We start from the raw sequence: 7,562 nt of genomic DNA on the forward strand, positions 1-7,562 counted from the left end.
GAAAGGTGGGCCACACACACGTGTGCACCATAAATTCAGAAGACTCAGAAAGAAGAAGGGTTTCGTAGCAGTTTTATATACACAATTCAAATAATATTAAAGAGGTAAAAAGCAACATTTAGCACATTAAGCACAAATATGTGAAAAAATCAGATAACAAACAAAGCCAACTATAACAGTTATTTTAAGCTCGAATTTTTGAACCCTGAACCAGTGGTTCTGGGTTCGTTCCCCAGCAGAGTCGCCAGAGCTGTCACACCTCTTTCTTTACACAACATTCCCGAGGAGGGCGTAATGTAAAGGGAGTTTTTTTCCAATTAAAGGACAGTCGAAACGGGATTTGTTTATTTATTTTATAGTCGCCACTTGAGAATTTTATGGCGCCCCAAGTCACCGGTTTTAATCCCGAATCGAGGAAAATATGACTCTGTTTGTCATTCTGCGAACCAGAAATCCGAGTAAGAAATTCTGTTAATCCGGGAGAAGGTGTTAGGCATTCCCGAATTCCATGGTTCTAACACGGTCGCTTAACCATTTTTATACTTGGCCTAATTATCTTGATTTACTAAATATTTTTCTTGTTGCATGATTTGGTTACCGCTTTTGGTTAGATTGTTTACAATTATAGACCTTCCTTGAAACGAATCACGCGTACGTATATTCGTATTATATATATATTTTTTATAAATGTAAAGAATCGTGTCACGCATACGTGTAACAATAAGATTGATAATATTTTTTTTTTATATTTTTATTATAAAAATATATTATGGCCGAAATTGCGCGTGCTTAAAATAAAATTACGAACATTCGTCACTCTTGTATGATTAAATAGTGAACTGCACATCTCGGGTTATATGAAATTAATTTAATTTAAATATCCTCCGAAAAAACCCTTTTATTAAGAAAGTTTGCTCGAAGTTGCGCGAACGCATACTCCGAATTGTCTTTAGAAATGTAATCATGTCACACGAACGTATCCCCAATTACACAAAATATTTTTTGATGGTAATATAAATTTTCTACAACTGTTTATTATGTCCATTTAATTTTTAAATATGAGAACCATGGGAAATCACCGAATGGAATGTCTTGAGATTTCTTAAAAAATCAAAATTTATTAGGTGTTGACCACAGATTATATTTTAAACGTGTGAATTATATACCTCAAAACCATTCAAATTAAAAGAGTTAATGAGATGAAAAATAAATAAATAACGCGCAACTAAAACTACCATTTTTATCGTGAATACGGTATTCGTATTTTTGCTTATGTATTTTTTAATACTTGATAATTATATGCACAAGTTATTTATCATTTTCCTAAGCTTAAGACTAAGTGTATATGTTTGAAAACTTACCAAAAGCGAATTATGTGTAACAACTAGGAAAAATTTAATTGATAAGCAAACTAATAGTTTTCGAAGAATTTCCATTATTCTATTCGGAGCGAACTCTACTTTTCATATCTTTGACTTAAAATGTTGCAATTCGTATTTATAAATCCGACCTTTTTCTACACGACTAGTTTTTAGTCCAAAGGTCAAATTATTTGGTTAATTTGCTTACGATGATTGAGTTTGGGATAAATAAGATCAAACCAATTTTTATATCGGCTTATGCAAGCTATTTACAAATACTAAATCTATACTTTGTACAAATCATTGACATTATTTCTATATACTATTTATAAGGAAATGGGTTAATCGCATTCCTAAAATAAATGGCCATTTGTTGTTAAGAAAGAAAATTAATTTACAAATTTGATTAAACAAATTGACATTATATACCGCAAATACACATCTAAACCTTTTGGAATATCCCAATATCGTAACGGATTATGCCAATTTTCCTCTCACTTATGGTTATACACATAACCATTAACATGCCATATACAAACAAGAAACTCTTACATCAACTAGAAAAAATCTGATGCTTGACGAGATAAATGTGCAGAAAAATAAAAAAATAGCTCCTGTTTTAAAAGAACGAAATAACAATTTCAGCTTGATTTCATAGGCTCTCATCTAGATTTACTTCAAGGTTCAAATGTCTTTACATACCTGGAAATGAGGGTAAAAGAGGTGGTATTCATCAGTAGCAACACAAGAAGCTCAACAGCAGAAATAAAATGCCAAACAATTCAGCAGATTTGAGCAAAACCGATAGACACCGTGAAAACCAGACGAATAGTAGCAAAAATTTTAAGAAAATTTCAGATTCAATCAAACAGTATCACCAAACAAACCCGGACAGATATGATGAAACAATATTTCTGATTTTTCTTTCTTTCTTCTCTATTTTTCTGTTCTGTTTTCTCTTTTCTGTGTGTGTGTGTTTGTGTGCTTTTTTTCCTGTTTTTCTTTTTCTATCTCTCTTTTCTGTCTGTATATCTCTCTGAGTGTCTGTCCTCTTTCTTCTGTGTTCTGTATATCTCTGTGTCTTTTTTTTTAGAAATCAGTCCCAACACCCCTTCTTATACAACTTATTTTCCCCTCCTTTCCTACTGCCCGGACCCCCTTCTGTTATCCAAGGCAGATTTTTCCACTCAAATCTGCCACTAAACTGCTTTTCTAATGAATCAGCCACTAAGGAAAACTTTCCCTTAATTTCAGCCCCTCCACTTCCTTTGGTTTCCCATTAGGATTAATTAATACCCCATTGATAAAGCATTAGCAATAAAGTATCATACTAACTGTTTTATTCCCCAAACACCCCTGAAATACTACCCTACCCACTCCCTTTCAACCTGCATTAAACCTCTCCAATCTACTCAAAATCCAACCACTATCTGAATTCAATTAACTACAACAGCTATAACCAATTCAAAGGTTTTAAGGCAAAGAATACCTTAAATACTAAGACTCCCAAGATTCAGAACATTATGCACAATCAAACAGAACTTTAACTAATCAGACCATCAACCATCGAAATTAAAACCAAACAGAATGCCAAAAATGATTTAAACTTATATGAACAAACTGAACATTGACATCTAATCAATCAATTACATACACACAACACAAACATAGTTAATCATACTAACAGGGTAATTCATGGTTTTGTTCAACACAGGGGGTTTATGAAGCTAACTATTCGACGACATTAATCAAATCGACTACGTAGTTTATAACATGTACAACTTAATTACGGAAGAGAAATCGACCAAATAAAAGGGATACTGGGAATGAAAAGATGAATTGAAAGAGTGTGGAAAATTAATCAAAACTAAAATACACAAATACACAGATAAACCAAAACCATAAATACAGGAAAAGAAAAAGGAAAAATACCTCAAACCTTCAGAACTTATACGGACACAGGCTCAAACTAGGATTCAGACATTTTGAGGTTGAACAGACTTTACTCGAAGTATTCTCAATTGAGAATACCTCGATTAAAGTCTCTTAGACCCCAATCTCGCATTTAATTTGGACAAATTCCACGATTTGGATTTTTAGGGTTCCTGATTCTTTGATCTAAAATTCGAGCATTTCTAGACATATTCGAACCAAACCAACGGTGTTTTAGGCACGAGGGAGGTCAGGTGGATAACTGGTGTGAGTTTGGGGTAGGTTGGGGTAGGGTTAGGTTTTACTCGAATCTTCGATTGAAGATTCGAGGAGCTTCAGCCTGATTCGAGCAAAATGGTTAAAGGATTCATGGAGAGGGAGGTTAGGTGCTCTAGTGGTGTGAATTTCACGACCACCGGAAACGGCGCCGCCGGGTTTACGACGAGGGAACGGGGTGACGGCAATTAGGGTTCCTCGTCTCTGAAAGAGACGAGGTTTGATGAGAAATGAGAGGAGGGGGGCCTGGTTTGGGGGGGGGGGTTAGTTTGGACCCTTTATATATGCATGTGAGGGTTGGATCTAGACCGTTCGATCTGATGAGATCAATGGTCTGGATTTATCGAGTAAGTGGAGCGACGTCGTTTTGTTTATCCTCAAGACCGGATCAGTTTTGGACGGGCACGGGTCGGGTGTGGAAGAATTGATTTGGAGCGTTGATCAAGTGAATCAACGAACCAGATTTGAGCATGATGAAACGACGTCGTTTAATTTAGCTACATGTGGACTGGATTTGGCCGGGTATAGAGAAAGTTTTGGGCCTGATTTTTTGTTTAAAATTTCTTGGCCCAGATCTGATTTGCCTATTTTCAACTCTTTTCATTTTCTACTTTTATTCCAAATTTTACACAATTGTAAAATCAATTAACATTTTGACATACAAATTAAAACAAGTAGTTAAAAATCACAATCACTCAAAGGCATACTTAAATGATAAAAATTATGACAATTATATATTTTTTGTGATTTTCCTTCTTTCAAAACCAAACTATGGTTTATAATTTCCTAATATATTATTTTTATTATTATCCTTTTATATAAACCAATGATTAATTAATTCTAAAAATGCAATATTAATTCCGGAATGCATATGCATCTATATTACCATTTTTTTGTATTTTTCCTTAATTAGAATAAAAATGAGCATGCACAGACGAAATGCCACGAAAAAATTCAAAAGTTGCACACAAAGGAAAATTATTTGTGATTTCTTTTGGAGTAGTTCTTGTGAGGCAAAAATCACGTGCTCACAATGTATACCCGAATTTGGGAATTATGTATCACAACTATGCCACGGGAACCGTACCCATAGTCACGATGATTTATGATAAAATGCGCCTTAAGCAAACTATGAGTGTTCAAAGTATTTTCTACGAATGTTCAAAGTATTTTCCACACTAATTTTGGTATTGATGTGAGGGCCATGGATTATGGGATTCATTTGTGAATGACACACCTCAATTTATTTCAAAAGATTGTACTCAACTAAAACAAACTAGGATGTTCATATTTAAAATTAATTTGAAGTTCAATATAAGGCTACTAATTATATACATGCCTGGGGTAGTTTGGATTAAATTAATCTGATTCTTTTAAAGTCTAAATTTGTGTAAACTTCAAATTCGTCTGATCCTCAATTCTGCTTTATTTCTAACTAATTAAAAACAATCTGCTTAAGGTTGACTGCTAATGATATTTTACAAAATGGAGTTTTCTTTTAGTTATTCAATAAAGTTTAGAACAAGGAATATTAAGCAAATAAAAAATTAAAATCAAACTAAACACAAAGCAAATCGATAGACGATTGAATATAAGAGGCAAATGACCTATTCTGCAATAAAAATGTCTTTGGCATCCGAGTTCCCCACTACCAACTTGGATTGAAAAATCATAAACTACAAATAACAAGAAAATTCTATTCCGGAACATCAAATTTCTACAAAGGGATCGTCATGTTTGTACGAGCAGATAAAATGCTTAACAATCGGATTGGCAGCAATTAACCTTACACCTATACCCCTCCAAAGGAAGTTTAAGTAAGAAATAAAAAGATCAAAAGGTTCGAAGGAACATCTTCTAATCTATGAATGTTAAAACAGAACAGGAAACTAGTAATTCAAAATGCTAAAGCATTGGCAGAAAAATAGAAATTTAGAGCCAAACAAGATTAATTCCAATAACTTCACAACTCACATGCATCTTCCAGCAGAGACACATTTCCTATTCAATTGACAATCCAGAGTTCAAGAGGAGTACCTTGACAACAACGAAATAATCGTAAAATGGCCAAATAAAGGTCGAAATAGAACTGATGGAGCTCAGTACGGTTTCAGCAACAACAGTGACAATACAATGATTCCACAGCTCAAGAACAACTTTCCGAAACCCAGGAAGAAGGAAATTGAGTTTCGAAATCAGTTCTCTTCAAATCTCCATCGAAAATTCCAGTTTTCTTTATATTTTTTAGCTTATGATTTTCAGATTCTGGTTTTTGGTATTTTTCAGTTACTAGTAGATAACTTAGGCTTTTGTGAGAGGTGAGTGAAAAAAAAGGGGGAAATGGTGCTGTTTTTAGAGAGGAAGGGGAGGTCTATTCTTGGTGATAATGAAAATGGAGAGGAAACTCCCTCCCAAATGCGCCGTTGATTTTTTTTTTCAAGATAAGGGAGGGTCCTATTCTTTTTGTCTTAGATCTAATGTCTATCCTAGGGTTAGAAGAATATGGGGGGTTTTAATTAGGGGATTTGGGTCAAGGGAAATGGGTCGGGGTTTAAAATTAATTTGGACCATTAGCCCAATTTTAAAAGAAACAAGACCAAAAATATATTCTTCCTATTTTTCTTTTCTTTATTTTTTTTCTTTTTCTTTTCTTTAATTAATTAAAATCCTAAATTAATCTATTTTTGTAGAAATTAAAATTATTTATTTATTTTTAACATTAAAATGACTAATTAACTTAAAACTAAAGAAAAATGCTAATTTTAAAGACTAAAATCTAAATATGTAAAAATGACCATTTTTTGTGATTTTTACTTAATAAAATTAATTCCTATATGCAAATTGATCCTAAGATGACATGAAATTAAAACATGAATTTTTTTATGTTTTTGTTATGATTTTGAAATATTAAAAATGCATGGAATGTAACTAAATAAAGAAAAACTCATAAAAAACAATTAAAATTATTTTTGATATATTTTTTGAGTTATTTTCATGTAGGGCAAAGATTAGGTGCTCACAATAATTTCCTGGGCCATGAATTATTTAGTGAGGGATTCGCAGGCCATGTAATGATGTTCTCGGGCACTGCAGATGGTGCCTCCGAACCATGACGCCTTTGAGTAATGATATGCATATTTGAGAAGTCCTCAGGCCATGGCATGGTGTCTTCCTGCTATGAGGATGATGCCTTTTAGACTATGACGCCTTTGGATAGGTTGGCGATATTTCATCCCATAAGATGCAATAATATGATGCTACCAAGACAAGGCTTTGTCTTGTGCAATGAAGGGCAGAGGTTAGCCCGATTGAAAAGCAAATAGATAATACTAGAATAGAGCAATATTTATGCAAGGAGGGACAATTCTTAGCCTCATGCAAACGCGGAGGCAGGGATTAGCCTCATGCAAACGCGGAGGCAAGGATTAGCCTCATGCAAATGTAGAGGTAGGGATTAGCCTCATGAAAGTATGGAGGCAAGGATTAGCCTCAGGTAGATATGGAGGCAGGGATTAGCCTCATGCAAGTAGGTACGTAGGGATTAACTTCATGCAAGTATGGAGGCAAGGATTAGCCTCATGCAGATATGGAGGCAAGGATTAGCCTCATGTAGGTAGGAGGCAGGGATTAGCCTCGTGTAGGTAGGAAGGCAAGGATTAGTCTCGTGCAGATATAAAGGCAAGGATTAGCCTCATGAAAATATGGAGGCAAGGATTAGCCTCATGCAGATATGGAGGCAGGGATTAACCTTATGCAGGTAGGGAGGCAGGGATTAACCTCATGCAGATATGGAGGCAAGGATTAACCTCATGCAAATATGGAGGCAGGGATTAACCTCATGCAGATAAGGAGGCATGGATTAGCTTCATGCCGGTAGGGAGACAGGGATAGCCTCATGCAAGTATGGAGGCAAGGATTAGCCTCATGCCAGTGTGGAGGCAAGGATTATCCTCATGCAAGTATGGAGGCAAGGATTAGCCTCATGCAAATGTG

The 7,562-nt window shown here is 34.8% G+C and overlaps 1 long non-coding RNA gene across 1 annotated transcript; it reads right to left on the bottom strand.

Annotated features, from left to right (window-relative positions):
• Positions 1-1,762: 1,762 nt before the first annotated feature.
• Positions 1,763-5,982, bottom strand: LOC138889010 (uncharacterized). Its single transcript, XR_011406554.1, has 2 exons — positions 5,607-5,982; positions 1,763-2,063 (listed from the first exon to the last, which is right to left on the bottom strand). It is a non-coding gene; the product is annotated as an uncharacterized lncRNA (long non-coding RNA).
• Between the last annotated feature and the right edge of the window lie 1,580 nt (positions 5,983-7,562).

The sequence above is a fragment of the Nicotiana sylvestris genome, chromosome 4 (assembly GCF_000393655.2).
Source record: "Nicotiana sylvestris chromosome 4, ASM39365v2, whole genome shotgun sequence".
Classification (NCBI taxonomy): Eukaryota; Viridiplantae; Streptophyta; class Magnoliopsida; order Solanales; family Solanaceae; genus Nicotiana; species Nicotiana sylvestris.